This window comes from Cygnus atratus, chromosome 12 (genome assembly GCF_013377495.2).
Source record: "Cygnus atratus isolate AKBS03 ecotype Queensland, Australia chromosome 12, CAtr_DNAZoo_HiC_assembly, whole genome shotgun sequence".
In the NCBI taxonomy this organism is placed as follows: Eukaryota; Metazoa; Chordata; class Aves; order Anseriformes; family Anatidae; genus Cygnus; species Cygnus atratus.
Genome location: NC_066373.1, coordinates 18915258 through 18932976, shown reverse-complemented (window position 1 = coordinate 18932976; position 17719 = coordinate 18915258). Strand labels below are relative to the sequence as shown.

At 36.2% G+C, this 17719-nt stretch overlaps 1 protein-coding gene across 1 annotated transcript in view; it reads right to left on the bottom strand.

Annotated features, from left to right (window-relative positions):
• Positions 1-17719, bottom strand: part of SIAH1 (siah E3 ubiquitin protein ligase 1) — a 71386-nt gene extending 53667 nt beyond the window's left edge. The window contains exon 1 of the mRNA XM_035543175.2: positions 17700-17719. The gene's annotated coding sequence lies outside the window, so the exon portion shown is untranslated. The remainder of the gene's footprint in view (positions 1-17699) is intronic.

Below are 17719 nucleotides of genomic sequence, written 5' to 3'. Positions count from 1 at the left end.
AATGTTTCTGTTCATAATATAGAGCCCAGCAATTAAAGATCTGTGCACTAACAGGAAACACTCAAAGAAAGGCCTTTTGATTTTTCAATTATTAAGATTCCTTAGGTATGATTCATAAGATTAAAACTGATGAAATTCAGAGTCAGCACAAACCCTCATCTCTTTCTTGGATCGGCCTGCACAACTCAAAGGATTGAGCAACATATCCTAGCTGCCTTTAAGATAGACTCAATTACCCTGGCCATGACTCAGGATAGCCTTGATTATAAACAACTAGATAACCAAACACAAAGATAGAAATTATAAGAGATACATTAACAGGAGCATTATTGCACATGATACACAAGGAGTGAGACAGAACTGTCAAGAACTATCAAGTGCCATTAGTGAGCATCTACAACCAAACCAGCTCTGAGCACATATTTTCCCCTTCACTATCAATTTTCCTATGAGTGATGTTACAGCATGCATACAGGCGATTCCCTTTGTTCTGTTGCTTTATTAAAATGACTGCTTTACTCCCCTTTCTTCCCGATTGCTTAGAAATCCAGCATCTTTGTTTTGAGATATTAAACTTCCCCTAGAAGGATGTTTTGGCCATGCCTATTTCTGTAGCATCCTAAAAGTTACTTTAAACACTAATGAAATTAAGTAACACACTTAATTGACCAGATTGACCAGAGCTTAGCAAGTGAAGGCCTTTTCAGCCATCACCTTTGCCCTCACATTGTTTTCTAATTAGTTACTGTGTTTGAATCTATGCCAAAACACACACAGAGTTAGCTAAGCATCCATTAAAACTTCAGGCAGTAAATTAATCAAGTTGAGCAATCCTTTTTCACTCTGTTAAGCCAAATATATATTGCCTTGGCATTATGGAAACGCTTCAAGTAACCAAAGTGAAATATGTCCATTATATATAACTCTTGAAATGTTTTCAATTAATGGAAAAGTTTTGGCAGAAAGAACACTTACTTTGCCTCGAAATCAATGGGAAGGAGTCAATTAATGCAGTTTTGAAAATTCCCTTAGGTGTACAGCTGAATATTCAGTTACCAAATACAATTGTAGCCAAAACTTTCAGTGAACTAGGGTGTTCTGGATAAATTGCGTATTTATGATTCACTGTAGTAGCCAATGTCATGTAACACTCTAAATAGAGGCACATCTTCTGAGGCAAAACATATCCAAATGTATTCGTTGTATGATTTTAAAGAAGTTAATAGAGATTATATCATCCCATGACATGAACTACTCATGTTTTTGATCCAAAGTATAAAATTCCCATAAAACAAAAAAGACATTAGGGCAGATATCTGTAGATACAACACAATTGGGCTGCTTCATAAATAAGCAACCTGTGACCATTACTCTTAATCTACAATATTAGTCTCACCCTACTAATTGCCTCCACAAACTCAATTACACCAAATTCAGTTTCCATCTAGGAACTCTCATTAAAACAAAAGAATTTACAGCTGTATCTACTTACAGATAGATTTGCTTAACAGTTATAATCTCAGTCAATTTCCCAAGATTTAGTACTTTTATTAAAGATATTTAATAATCAGTTTTGCTGATAAAGAAACAGAAATGCATGTGAGACAAAGTCAATTTTGACATTTCCTACCAGTGAGGTTCCATTATTTTTTGAAAAATATCTTTATCGGTGTAGGTGACAAAAGAATCTCTCACCTAGTCATTTACTTATACACAGATGGGTCTTAATGGCATGATCTCTCTTAATTCTCTGCCTGCAGCATTTTATCTCCCAGAATGCAAAATCCAGACCCTAGGACTACCATCCGAATTATTATGTGAACGACAATTACTTATCATCTACATGTCAGGCTATGTGATTTTCTGGTCATTTTTGGCTTTAGACTCTATGAAAGCACAATATATCATTAACTACATACAACATGTAGGCTAAGTATGAACACAGAAGAATGATAGTAGCTTCTGGAGAAGCAGAACAATAATTCCTTGCATAGCAAACTATTTAAAAAGACATAACTTAATTATAATGGACTGCAAATAATGAAGAAGCCCAAGTTAAAAAGCAAGTCAGAAATCTGCCATGCTTGACTTTGAATAAGAATTGAAGTTGTTATATCAAGGAAGCATCTTGCCTCCGGATGAACATCAAGGTTTTTTTTGGTATGACGTATTTATATATACAATTACAATAAATATCCTGAAACATATGGATCCAACAAATACATGAATATTGCATTCCTTTCTTCCCTACATGCTTTAAGAATGCAACAGTATGCCTGCCAAGCAAGTCTTCTGAACTCATTGGTAAAGAATATACATATTGAATAAAGCCTCATAAATTGAGCACCAATTCTCTATTACCATGTTCAAACAGAATTCACCAAGTTGCAAGAGGAAACTACTAACAAACAACTCTGTAGTTCCAAAGCTGCAAAATTCAAGTCATTTCATGCTTTCAGTGGACCTCTTTACACTTTGTAACATAACCTACAGAACAAGGCTGGTGTGATTAAGACTAATAATGTGCATAGCGAAATGCATAGTATACCTTTTCCTATAAAACTCAAATGTAGAGAACTATAGTGGTTTAAGATTTAATGGCACTACGAGCGAAGTATGGATACTTCTAAGATATATTTTCTTTAAATCCCCTATGTTACCACCAACAGTAGCACTTGCAGGCACTCTTTTTAATAAAGCAACTCATTATTAAACTGCCAGACCAGACTTTCAGCAGATGGAGTTAGTTAACAAATGTAGCATACCAGGCCAGCAAAGAATGTCTCAAAAAGAGTTAAAAGCAAAATGGTAATACATGGAACATTGATCAATTCCATACCATTTGGTAATTGTGTTACCATTAAGCAGATCCTGTCTTCCACAAATTTACCTTGGTGACTAAACAAGCATATGATCTGTGAAATTTATACCTACTGTGATTAAAAAAAAAAAAAAAAAAAAGCTGTCCGTTGGAAACTTTCATAGGCTATTTCCCGTTGATTTGTTCTACTTAGGTATCTAGCTAGTTTTTGTTGGCAGAATTTGCTGTTGCTGAACAACTGGAATGCTTCAACTTTTACATTGACAGGCAGGTTTTTTGTATGTGTGTGTGATCTCCCTATTTTACATGTCCTAGCTGTTCTGAAAATGACAAATCAGGTTGAAAGGCTGCAGATGATTATTTCCCTTCCATAAAGTATATGCTGGAATTGTTGCGTCTGCAACTGTGCACCAACATATGTACATAGAAACCAACACATACAGCACTCTGTTTTGTTTCTGAACAAAAACATGCCATGCTTCTCAACCTAAGGTTTGTTCCACAACAAACTTGAAGAGATTCAGAAACAGTTTCGACAGTTACCTTCTCAATCACCTCCAAGCATGCAGTTCTATAGAGTAAAATTTTAATGAGAAAGCTCTTAAGTATTTTCAACTTTATCAAAATTTTAGCTTCAACAATTACAACTGTGACCCCCTTTGGGTTCCCCAGTACAAGCAAGACATCGACAAACTGGCAAGAGACTGCCCAGCAGAGGACTGCCAGGATGGCTGAGGCCTGGAGCACTTGCCCTGTGAGGAGAGGCAGCTGAAAGAAGGCAGATGCAGCCTGGAGAAAAGTGCAGGGCTTTGGGGACGCCTAGCAGCAGTCCCCCAGTACCTGCAAGGAGGTTATTGAGGAGCCACAGATAGGCTCCTCACAGCAATATATGGTGCGAGGGTGAGAGAGAAGAGACAAAAAACAATCAAAAGAAGTTCAGACTGGATACAAGGAAAAAGTCTTTCAAGCATGAGGCCAGCTGAACAGTGGAACAGCTTGTCTCAGTTCCTGGAGGTTTTTAAGACCCAGCAGGATAAGGCCCTGAGCAGCCCGATCGTGTAGCTGATCCTGCTTTCAATAAGAGGTTGGACTAGATGACTTCTGAGATCCCTTCCAACCTGAATTAACCTATGATGATACTAATTTTGAAAGCAGCATTGGGCCCTACTTTGTACTAATTGTTGACCAAATTCAAAAGCAGGGAGAATAAAATAGTTATGACCTTTTACCAGACACACTTAGGCTTCACAAAGAACATAAAAAACTTTGGTACCAATAATGGCAAAATAATGAAAGAAGCATTTCATTTTAAAAAAGGAGAAATAATTAACTAGATGCCAACTTTGCTACTCTGAAAAGAGGAACTGCATAGACATGACATTGCAATATTCATGGAAACAAGGGTTTACATAACAAAATTCTTGTATTTGTACACAAGCGATTTCCTTTCTCCCATCCTCCCCAAAGGGAGGTTCTGTAAAGTCATCTTGGGGTCTGAGACACAAGCTTGGTGCTTTGTTTTTGCTTCAACTACAGTATAACTTACAGTTACCATGTTTATGGGTAGTCTCAAGTCCTAACTTGCATACATACAGCTGTAAAGTCTACCAATACAGAAGGATCCCTAAAGCTACACTGTTATATTTATGCAGATACAAGAATATTCATAGACCCCACATAAGTTTTTTCAGCATATAGTAAGTTACTTACATTTACCTCCAAAAATATTTTTATCCAAGAATTGTTTTATGCTTATAACTTCATAAGCAGTGAACAACCATAGATCTTTAGAGGGATACCTTGAATCTATAAATGAAATTCTATGCTATTTTTTTTTTAAAATTCAAGACCATTTGTTTGCCCTTGAGTATACAAACAGTCCCAATTAATTAAAAAACAAATAAACAAACAAAGCAAAACAAAACTTGTTTTTTTGTTTTTTTTTTTTTTTAATTATTTCAGAATAGAATCTTATTTCAAATACGTAATGCAAGTACTTTATGTAAGGGTCAGGCAAGAGGGCTAGGACTGAAATCAGAAACCTAATGAACTGAGATTATAACAAAACATGGTCACAAAGAGTCAAAGGCAGGACAGAAAGAATTAGAAAGTTAGGGGGAGTAGGAACAGAAGATCAAGCTTGTGAGAAATGGCCAGATTAATCTATTTCTAGAACATTAAACTATTTACAAATGCAACTCACACTGCTTGAAACAGAATTACTATAATACCCTGAGAACTGCATACCCAAAATTAAGGGATTTTGTAATCTCCCTGTGTTCACGTCATTACCATAAAATAGCAATAATAGCCTCTTATCTCATCAGTTCATAGCAAAAATAAATTAAGTTTGTAGAGCAGTGGACTCTAATAATGAGAAAAATATGAAATTGCAGAAAAATTAATTGTTTTATCTTCAAAGTAGAGTTTAAACAATGTTTAGTTTAAAAAAAGATAAGACTGTACAGTACAGTTATAAGAAAAGGAAAATATTTAATAGTGGTATATTAAATCAGCAGCATTCATTTTGTTTAGTGAGTGAAGAGAACCGCAGAAACAAAATCTGTAATTAGAGTCTGGGATTTTTACTACTAGAAGAAAAACAAATGAAGTTAAGAAATGTAGATGGTTTGTTTTCAACAGCCCCCACACACAGTTCCAATAATGACAGACTCAGTCAAGCTGTGATAAACTGGGGGAACTCTGGTAACACTTGACCAAAAAAAAAATGTTGTGTACTATGAATCTTCTAAAAACTGTAAAATGTACATATAATAGTACTAATAAATTAATGATTCTTCAACTTGTTGCACTGGGTTTAGTTTAGCTCAATAAGAAACAGCATAACTTGTGAATGTAATGGCATATTTGAAAAAGTCTCTAAGGAAATAATATTTTGATGGGAGTTTGTTTTTTTTTTTTTCCTATAAGTAAGATTGAAGAGTGAGTGTGATAAGATACAGAGCAAGATATTCTTCAGATAACTTTAAAGCCTGATGCTCTCTACCTGAGCTTAGCAGAATTTCTTAGCATTGGATCTGCACAGGATTTGGGGCTGGGTTCCATCCCACTGCTCAGAAGCCAGGACTGCAAGCCGCTACTTCTCAGAGGCTTGGGACTTGGCTGAAATGCAGTGAATTTCCACGGAAATAGCAGAACAACTGTACTTGATACAAAAGTCTATTAACCACACCAAAGCTGTTGCTTCCCAACAAGCATTCCTGAGAGCTTTCCCTCAATAATGGCTAATTGATATTGTGACATATTTTTGCTATCTCCATTTTTGGGGGATACTTCACAATCAAATAACTTCATTATGCTGTAGGCAGCACGTGTATGTTTAGGCCCAATCCTGATTGCTTAACTTCAGAAATCCCCTTACACTTCTATAGCATATTACAATTAAACCAAGTCATTGAAGTGGAAGCTACAGACCTGTCTTGTGGTCACGGCTCATCGAAGTGCAAAGCAAGATCATGTCTTTGTTCAATATCAAGTGATAGAACCATCGATTTCAAATATCAGTCTTGCTCCTTAGCCAAAAAATACCATTACTTTTCTCTTCCCCTTCCTATTCCTCACTTCTTCATTAATAAGATTTTATCATTTTAGAGTCATGACTTCTCAAGTACCCTCTATGACCTGCCATTTATTCTCCTTAGCTCACTAAGGCTGGTGAGCAAAATGTTAGGAGCTTGCATACATTACTCCTCAAAACAAATAAATAAAAGGAATAAAGTAACTTTGCAATGTTTTCCAAGCTGAGTTTTCAGTGATATGAACATACAACTATATGATTATAAAACACATGCCCAGATTGGACATAGAAAATTTTTTTCACTTCCACTATCCGATTAAAAAGCTTTTTCAAGATTTTCCTTCCCTCTTACTGATTTTTTTTTTAAAGTATTGAATACATTTTCATAATTCTGGCTCTAACTTAAGAAATTAAGCTATGTCTTAATGCTTCATAAAATTCAGGCCAAATAGAACTAACATACGGTAATACCAAAAACATCAGCCACTTGAATAACACAATTACTGACAAAAAGTTCAGTCATTGAGACTGTTTTTTCTTAACTAAAAACAAACAAACTAACAACCACAAACGTAGACCCATTAAGATCAGCTGAATGAGAGCTGCAGGGCTAGGCTGCTGATCTGTGATATCAAAGACAAATTTTAAAGTATTTATTAGACTTTGTTAGTGAAACTGAGAAGGCCATAAGCTTCCCAAACAGCAATAAACAGCAATTTCACTGTCATGTGGATTATTTCCAGAGATTGCCTTTGTGGCCAAGGCTTTTCCTTAGCTTTTGAGCTTTTTTTTTTTTCCTTCTTTTTGAGAGAAAGAAAACAGCTCCAGTGAATAGGTTACAATGGCAGATGAGCATCCTGGCTCAAATAATGAAACCTTCTAATGATTCCTAGGTAGACATGTAGGCTTTCCCAGTGAACTCCTAAATTTATCCTATAGCTAGTGCTGCAGAACCTTTCCAGCTGGTTTATGATGAACACCCTTTCCTAGAACACATGGGGGCCCCCAAGAGCATATGCCCTTCGTTACAGTCCCAGATTAACCCAGTTTGTGTGAACTCAGAACCCACACGTTGCACCTTTGCAGGCTCTGGGAACACCTCGAAGAGCCTCTCTCTCTCTAAACAAAAAAAAAAAAAACACAAAACAAAACAAAAACAACAAAACTCTCCTCTTCCCCCAAATGCAGCTCCCACCAAACAAACAAACAAAAAAAAACAATGAACCAAAGAAAACAAACAAACAACGACACCCCCTAAATAAAACCCAAAACACACAATTTATTTAGAGAACTATTACAGAATTTTATCATGCAGAGAAGGGAAGAGAAGTTTTAAATTTTTTTTTGGCAGGTGCAGTAGAATCAAGGGTAGAAATACTAAAAAGATTTCCTCTATTAAACTAGTTAAACCAAAAAAAAACACATAAGGTCACTTCCAAATTAAACTCCAACTGTACACCAGTTATGACACTTCCAGAATTTAGAAGGATGTGTCTGCAAGTCTTATCTTCTTTAAATCCAAAACCAATTTTGTTTCCTGAAGGAAAGTAGTGGTACACTCAATATCCCATTTGCAAGTGCATTGGCTCTTGCAACGTAATTACCTGGCTTGCTAACCTCACATATCCAAGAATTTCTACATGGTAACTTCATATTAAGCAATTCACAAGAAACAGAAGATATCACAGAACACTTCTGTAATCAGATATGCCACTACACTATAAATTATTTTTGTGCAATAAAAACCTATACTAATAAATACTGAGGCAGCTGTTAGAGGAGCCCTTATGGTTAAACAGATCATCATCTCTTTATCACTGGTTAAGCACAGGGAAATTCCTCAGGAGACAAACCCTTGTAAGAAGCTTACCTCCCAACTGCCAGGATAGGGAGATTAATGGCACCTCAGTCACACCAAATCACCGTGATTGTTGCTTCACTTTTATGCAAGCCTTCTATTGCTTGCTAGTTATTTTAAAACCACCAAGGCTTATTTTTCTAAGCGTAACAATAAAAAGCATACAAAAATTTCAACGAAACGTTTACACTTACTACCGTACTGAACAGCAGTCACAAAGGAATGGTAGAGGGGGAACTAAAGGCATGAAAACTGATGTGAGCAAAACAAAAGCTCATGAGAGAGACTGGGAGTTTGTGACAAGGATCTTTCAGGCCAAGAGAGCTCTGATTTCATATTAACCTAAGACCAAAGCATCAGCACAATTTAATGGGCCAAAGACATTCAGAAAGTCTGTGTGGCATACTTTATACTAGAAATGCTCTTTCTCCTTTGGAGAAGCACCATCCTGTACCAGATTTAGACAAAAACAGATACTTTGAAGTAAGCTGAAGCACCTAAGTCAGCCTCTGCAATGAGATCCTGAACCTTTAATGCCTGCAAGTGATGACTATTAGCTCTGACGCTGAGTATCTTAGGACTCCTAAAGAAGCGAGCACATAAGAAAGTTTAGCACCAAACACATGATGGCCCCTTAAAACAGTATCTTGGCCTGCACTAACAATTGCAATGAACACTGTGCACTGTAACATTCCCCACACACTTGAAAGTTCAGGCTGCTTGTTCCTACGTAGCTTGCAGGTTGTACTGGAACCTGCATCTCGCAAGTTTACCAAGTCCCTGTTTTATTACTGTGAAATTAGTCCTGCTTTATTCATCTCTGAGTACGGTAGATCCTGCAATGACCCGTAGCCACATTTGGGGCAGGCACTGCTGCAGTTTACATGGAAGTGCTGCACAGCCACGTAGCTGCAGTTGTGCATTCCTGTGGCATATGACATATCGCTCCAGACAGTGCGAATGGCAGGCAACCTGAAGTACATTTACCTCCCACTGTAAATCCACATCTGACCTTCCTTTATGGAAGCAGCCACATTTTGGTGATGCTATACAAATTCAAAAGATGTGCTTTTCAAAAATATAAGTGCTGAGGTTCTACAGGCACACCATCCAAAGATCCTTAAATATAACTGAAAACACACAAAGCTTATGTACCTCTACACTTCCAAAAATTCTGTACAGCTCCAGCTCATCTAGACACTTTATTGCCCTGTAAAGCTCCTGAGTGCTTTTTGGAAAAAAGTTGATCTGTTAAAAAAAAAAAAAAAGAAGAAGAAAAAAAACCTGAAAGTCCTGAAGCACTATCCATTACAAATGGATGAGTTGACAGTAAGAAATTTGTTTATATCTTCATGTCCACAAAATAATTCTAATGTAAAAAAGAATCAGAAAAAGAAAGCCAATAACAGAAGAGCTGAGCGATAGCTAGCTACCTACTGAAGAGCAGAAAATGAAAGGATAAGAAATTTGATCTCCACTGGTTTCATTTCTTCAAACACACATAATATTCCTTCTTAAAATTATTGAAAATGTTTATTATATTAACTACCTAGTCACAACAAGGAAAGAAAATGCAGTGTACTTGAAAAGCATTTATAAATCAACAGATAACAGATATATATTTTATAAGATGATGCAGACTATATGTTTTTTTCTGCAAAATTTTGGAAATATTGCAAAGGCAATGGCCTCATCTTTGCAAACTTTATTCTCTCTAAAATATTTGTTTCTATAAGTCAATAATAATATAACATTGGAACAAATATACACAGGCAAAAGTTCATTCAAGGTGCTAATTTACATCAGGACTGATATGCACATGTCTAACTTGGAGAGAAATATCATATCTAGCTACCTCAGAGGGTATTTAGGCACTTGAATGTACCAATGAGAACTATAGTAAGATTTTCAACAGGTACTTTTGCTTTTAAATTCATTCTACTATGTATTAGAGTTTTCATGTAGACTTAAACCAACATAACGGAATAGCTGGTTTATCCAACTACCTGCTAGCTTATTTATAAATAGCTCATAAATACCTACTTTTTTTCACTACAATATTATGATATACCTTCCTATTTAAGACACAAAAAGATGACTAAATCCAACATGAAAATGGACTTGTGTAGACATAACGAAATATCACATTAAAAAACTGACATTGTGAATTATGAGTTGTTCATATGTTTTTCCATCTCAAAATTCTATGTTTTCATTACCGGTTTGTTCTTCCAACTCATCAATACATCAAAACATAATAAAACACATCATAGGCTTTCAACAAAACAAGTAAACACGTACATAGATAAAACAACAAGAAACTGACAAAAAAAAAAAAAACGCAAAACTGCTAGTAGAAAATGAGTGGAAAAAAAACCAAACCCTACCTGTATAACATCCATCAAACCCTTCACATGACTGTAATCACACTCAATTTTTTTTGTTTTCATTTCAGAACGGAAAGTCTCCCTGAGAGGGCCTCTTGCTCTGAACTTGCAGGCCACTTAGCATAGCAGAACCTTAATTCGGGTGGATCTGTTGGGTTTTTCATAATATCAATTACCAACCATTTCAGTATATATTCTGTTCACCTGTGAGCTAACTTACATTGCCAGTACATAGCCTTAGGAGTCATGGGGGTGTGGGCTATCACTGGTATTTTCAATATAATCGTGGCAGAAAGCTTCAGAGAAAAACCTGGTTGAAGAGCGAACACAGGTAAGATTGCAGCCCACTACAGTACAGGTTGTATTTTCTTCCCCACAACTCTGTTAAGAGATGGTGAAATCCTTTCTGCTCTTTTTCTGTCATAGCAGGAATGTCATCAAAGCAGCTTTGTCCTTTTGCAAGTGCAGGGACTGCAAATCTTCCCCTGATGAGCTGCATAATGATAAGTCCTGATACTGATGTTCAGACGCTCAAAAGCCAAGAGCTGCGTAAACTAAGAACGATAGAGTATGCTTCAGTGGGCCATTTAGAAAAAAATATAGCATGTTATGAAGCTTAAGTTTAATCAACATATTTTCAGTTTAAAGGTGTCCTCCTGTTTTGTTTTTCTGTTCTGTTCTGCAGGGCCAAAAGATATTCTAGCACCTAAGCCACATATACAAGCTCTGGTTTAAGTTTCTTTGGTTTGGTTTTTAGACAACTATGCCTCATCTTGACTTTCTACCAATATTCACGAGGCATGACAGGTATATGACATTCATATTTTGACACAAATATATATTTTTCTACTGAAAAACTTGATGAATACTGTTTTTAATGTTTGGTGTATGTTATGAGTTACTGCTTTCTGTTAGCAGACAGCATTTTGGGACAGAACTTTATCATTTGATATAAAAGTTGTTCACCATGACAACTTCTTCAACTATGTGATTTCATGTCCTGTAAGTGCAAAGTGTGGGAATACAATCTCCATAAAATTAACATGGATTTCCTGGTTGTTATAAGCAACTGCTATACTGTGTGTCTTATCAGAAGCTCATCATCTCAGCAGAAGTAAAAGACTACTTCCGACAAGTCTGCACACATCTGTGTGCAGAGAACGTTGCTTTGTTCTATCTTCCACTTCTGCCCTAGAACATGATAGCTTCCATTTCAATTCTATATTGATTTTTATATATCACTTTTTTTTCTTCTGAAATGTGCACAACAGAAAATATGGATCTATTCAGAATGTTGCTCAGCAATATAGTGTCAAAACAATTAGTAGAACTGACAGCTGCAGAAAGGTGGTTAACTCAGCTCAAATGTCAGTAAGAATAAAATGTTAAGCCTGTGTATTATACAAGCCAGCTTGTATTCAACAACAGGATACAATTTAACACCCAGCTCCTTCCATAATGACAGTCTGTGCAGAGACACAGTGAGGCAATAGGACCATCTATGGTAGTTTGGTAAGTTGTCAGAACTCATGAGCACAACTTATTCAGAAATATAACCATTGAATTTTCAAATATATTGTCAAATTTTTACTTGTGGACTAGAACTCATTCCATATACACATTCAATGTGTTTCAGAGACTTCTGCTAAATACTGCTTATCAAATTTCTCACCCTTTGCACACTGATACCTGATCAGGCCTTCTGCCCCATGTCTGCATTCTCTAACCACAAGATAGCCTTAAACAAAGTTCTGACAAACAGACTTTGTGTTTGTTTCACTCAGGAAGAAAGTGGAAAGAAATCTTCATAACTTCAAATCTTCATTTTTAATTTTTTTAAACAGTTTTAGAGCAGAGCATAGTAAGGCTAATCACTTTATCATATCATCCATTGGACTGGAAAGACCTTTCCAGTCAGAACAGCACACAATCTCTACTGTTTGTTTTAATACCAAAAAGGTATCTTCCTTGGCCAACAGCTTGCCTTCTTTAATTTAGTGGAAATCATCTTGTGAATGAATGCTTCTGTATGTTTACAGCATTAGGAAATCCTCTTAAAACTTTCAAAGTATACCTACTCTCCATTTTGTAGGAGGAGGGAATACATGCAAGCAGCACCAGTATTTAATCCATTACCACTACAACTAAATAGCAGTTCTAGTAATGAGATGGTACCACATATACCTTAGATGGGGAAGAAAGATCTATAATCTATTTCTGTTTCAGCAACTACAGCACTGACTAACTGCTGGTAAGTCACTCCACTAATGCTCTGCTGCTTCTTCCCCTCTCACCTAACGGTTTATGAACATATACACACAATTTAGGGCTGACTCCTATTATGTCCTTCTTACTATGTATCACTCACTATTAATGCACTATGATACAAACAAGGCAAGCAAGAGCTCATCAGTGATGAGAGAAATAAAGGGCTATAATATTTTTACAGGAACATTATAATCTCATTTAAGCTGCTTTACTATTTGTATATAATTAAATATTACATTAAAAGAAATCCTAACCTCCCCTGTCAAATAGCTCCTCAAGTAGCAATTACTTTCACCTCCTACCAGAAACATCTGAATAATGTCCATGGAAGGCCCTGAGACTAAACCCACCAGATGGGCTAGATGAGATATTCTGGACTTCTGCATGAATTATTTCACTCCATCATAATTTGGAAGACTCATAGCTGCTGTAATACTGGAAAGCCTGATTTGATTTCTGTTTATAAAGTTGAGCTTTGATGGATGTTATAAAACAAAGGATAGGCAGCCAGCTTCTATATCTTCTCCACATTTTTGTTGACAGCAGAGATCTGAGGGCTCTGACTCATGACCTAGAGCAGTTTAAACCAATATGCCAGCTGTGACAACTGAGAAACCAGCACACAGCACTCTTGCAGTAGCAAGGGTAGCTAAAGCGAATCTCCTGCAAATAACACCAGTAACATTTTAAGCTACTACAATACTACCAGTTATGAATCAGAGCCCTAAATAATTTCTAGTCAAAACTAATATATTGCAAGTTTTCATATAAAACATTTGTGTGCATACTGAATCAGTATAAACTCTACAAGTTTATTTAATTTCCATGCTAGTATTATCTTAAACCATTTAATTTTCAGTTCTATCTCCTTACTCATGTACTCAAAAAACAGTTTCTGGCTCAACTCTGTAAGGGAAACAAGTTTAAACATTGTGAAGTTGAGTATTGATGTTATGTGTTTCAGACTATGTTACTAAGCTCTGGAAATTTCTCCTTAGGTTAGGTGCTAGCAGCTGCTAGACCTCCATATGTGCATGCCAAGAGAACAAAAAAAAATGGCTAAGAAGTTAAAATACAGAAAATTCTATTTCTGTAATGTAAAGAGTATTTGGGTAGCCACATATGCAACAGAAAACATTAATTTGTTTCCAACAAATGTCAAATATTACTATTTTAAAGCCCCTTCACTTCAGAATGTCAAGAATGTCATTATCCATATTCTTGGTGTTCTGCCAGTAGGAGATCTGGCAAAGGACTCTGATGTGCTCTTTTTAATTCAAGGCCTCTGCTGCAAAGATCTCCCACAGAGAAGTATTTATAAACCACAATGTATCTCCTCCTCTCAGAAAATATTGCCAGATCTTCATGCTCTGCCTTTTAGATATTCCCAATTTCCTTCTGTCTTTGCAAGACACACAACTGACTGGGGCTCATTTGGATTCAAGGTGCAGCAATGCACCTCACACAAAGAGTCAGAGTGGCTTCAGTGTCATTTAGTCCTGCATGCTCTTAAGTCACTGTCCCAGTGAAAGGGCTGGCCCCTTCCTGCCTTTGCTTTTGGATTCTGCTTTGCTGCTTACCTGGGGTCTGGCAAAACTAGACAGGCAGCTCTGCCCTTGTCCTGTTATGTGAGTCTCTGGGGTATCTTCTCTGTTTTTTAACATAATCCCTCTGATTTTTTTTTTTTTTTATTTCTTATGCACTGATATCTTAATTTTTGGCAAGCAGAATTGTCCAAACAGAAGATTTCTGGCTGCAAATTTGAATTCAAAGAACTTATATCAACTTACTACCAATTTCAGTCTCATCTCAAACCTGAGATATTAGCAAAGAAAAAGTAACATTCCCTGAGCCAAGAAGCAAAAGTCAAAGCTAACATATGGCAGTAAGAATACCAATAAAGGGGTAAAATGATACAGTAAGACATACAATTGAACTTGTGCATTAAGACTGAGTAACTGTACAAATATTTATTAAGTTCATATATCATCCCATAACATTCTACATTTTCTTTGGAGACCAAAAATGCAACTGTTTACCTTTAAACTAAAGAATTAACAAGTGGCTCCCTCTACAGTTACAAGACTGTTATCACTATTAATATTTCCAGAAACTTTGAAATGGTTTTGTGGCCAAAAACACTGTATAAAATCAGAGAATTGAAACACTCATGGTTTGCGCTTACCTTCAACATTTGTTTTAAAAAGCAAGAGAGGGGTAATGTGCCTATACATTTGTGAGCTGGCTTTTTTTTTTTTTTTTAATAACAAACTGAATAAAATTTTGCTCAGCAAACCTTTCTGTTAATAATATGAAGACTCTAATCCAAATAGTGTATGCTTATTCAACAGCTAGGTTGGAAAATTATAGGTTACTTTGGGTTTAAACAACAGTGATTCCTATACTTAGTGACAAATGAAAATGTAAAATTAATCAGTATATTCCAGAAGAACTCTGTTTTTGGAGCTTAGTTTTCATTTCTTTATTAAAAATAGATACCATTTTAGTACTCTTATGTACATCAAAAGTACCAGTCCTTAAACTATTAAAAGATGTACTCAGGTGGAGACTGGAAAAGAGGAACCAATATATTCAAAACCAGCTTTCTTTTCAAAAATGCTTCCTTTGAATTATCCATTAAAAATTATATAGGAGAACCTTGCAGAGTTTAGATGTAAATGCAGGCAGCAAAACTTGGTTTTTATCATACACAGCTGTGAAACTTCAGCAGTACAATGGAGATCCATTCTAAGCATAAGTGCATACAAACAAAGGTGAAAAACATACATATCTAAAATCCATCTATTTTTTAAAATTCATCATCTATTAATTTCGATTGAACATTGTGGTATTTCTACTGTGTCCATAGATTTACATACCAACATATTTGTGCAAAATTGAGTACACACTGTAGCCGTCAGGAGCACTAAAATACATAGAACATGATTAGTTGCACTGCTGCAAGACCCTTGGGTTTATGTTCTGTGATAAAAGGGAGAATCTGCACATATCAGAGACACACCCAGTTTTGTAACCAGACTCCTCCAAATACCAGGATCCCCTACCAGAGTTTATACAGCTTCTCACAGCAGAGTATGTAGTCTTTGAATCTGCAAGGTAGTTATTATTTTAAATAGCATTTATTAAAATAACAGGTCATATGCATGAATTGTAGCAGAGCTGCAAACTTCCCAATAAAACAGAAGCATTCAGAACATAAATCAGACCCAGATCTAAAAATAGCATTGGATGCAACTACAAAAAATTCCAGCAAGTAAGGCATTCATAGCAAACACAGCCTGAGAGCTTGCAAAACAGAAGGAAACACTGTCAGAATTAGAAAGACACTGTGTGATTCACTGTTTTTCATGGAACTTTCTCAGGCACTTCCTCTGCTGTTGCAAAAGGCAGTTCAGAAATGCTCTTCCAAAAAAACAGACTATCCTAATATGGCACTGACAGAGAAAGGAAAAACAGCAGCACCAGCATGGAATTCTAGGACTTATTTGTAGCTTTGTTTACTTAAAACCTGATAAAATTAGTTGTATTACATAATGCATATCTTAAAATGTAAAGGACAAACTTCTTTCAACAGTGAACTCTTCAATTTACCAAAAAATCTTGTACTTGTCCTCATACCAGGAATCAGAGTCCGAAGACTTTATCCCGGAAATGGAGATTCTATAAAATATTAATGGATGGAAGAGGATAACTCTGTACCACTCATTGATAGGAGATGGTTCCTGTTATCTTTCACTCAAAACGCTGCTTTTAATCAAAATATTTTTATTTAGTTTATTAGCACATAAAAGGAGAAAAATGTATCTATTATCAAAGTATTCCCCTCTTGATTCTGTCATAGGGAAGTGCTGGGAAGTTGCATTTGTCTTACAGAGCCTGTAAACGAGCAGCAGTCACGGGGGGGTTAGTACAACACTTAAATCCTTAACTTCTCTCTGGAAAACACAGAAGAGAATCCTGTGTCCCCAAAACCTATTCCCCAAGCCAACATAATTTGATTAGGTTGAGCTGTGATTTTTTCAGCAAAGAAAGGCTGAGTAGCACAATGTATACTTTAAGAGCAGACCTTAGAGAAAGAAAGATTGCCACATACATATATTCTCACAGCAGCTCCTAAAAATGAAAATGTGTGAGGTCAGAATCCACATATGTGAAAGAAGATATGTTCTTCAAGAAGTGTGTTCAGACATGTACACAGGCTCCAGACAGTTTAAAGGAGCCAATAGCTACCACCAGACCAAACGTAACAAAAGAGAAGCCATTTCCCTTTAAACCAAGAACAAACAAACAAAGCCCCAAAATCCTGCTGGCATTCTGTCTACACTTGACCAAGTAATTGTGCAACTTTGAAGTGATTAATCTATTCTTGATTAAGTCCAAGTATGCATATCTATTTTGGAATAAGAACATAATACTTAACATTTTTTAGGCATAGCTCAATCACTCAGGACAAGAAAAACAACTCCCCAGATCTCTGCCTTCAGTTGTGGCAAACCAATTTTTACCAATAGAGGTATTAAGACTGAAACCCATCACCTTTAATACAGATAGCTATGTTGTTTACACAGCATTCACAGCATTAAATCATAGACATAACAGAAAACACATCTGATTATCTCTTTTATCAATTAAGTAAAAACAGAAGTACGATTTTGACCTCTGACACCTCTTGCTCTGTGTGGAGGTGCTCAGCAGGGTAGTCTACCTACAGTTTGCCACCTCAGTTTAGTACTGACATTACTATATTCTGTCAGGGCTACCAGTGCAGATACAGAGTTGACATTTAAGCTTACCTAAAACACATACCTACTTTAGAGCTGCTCTGT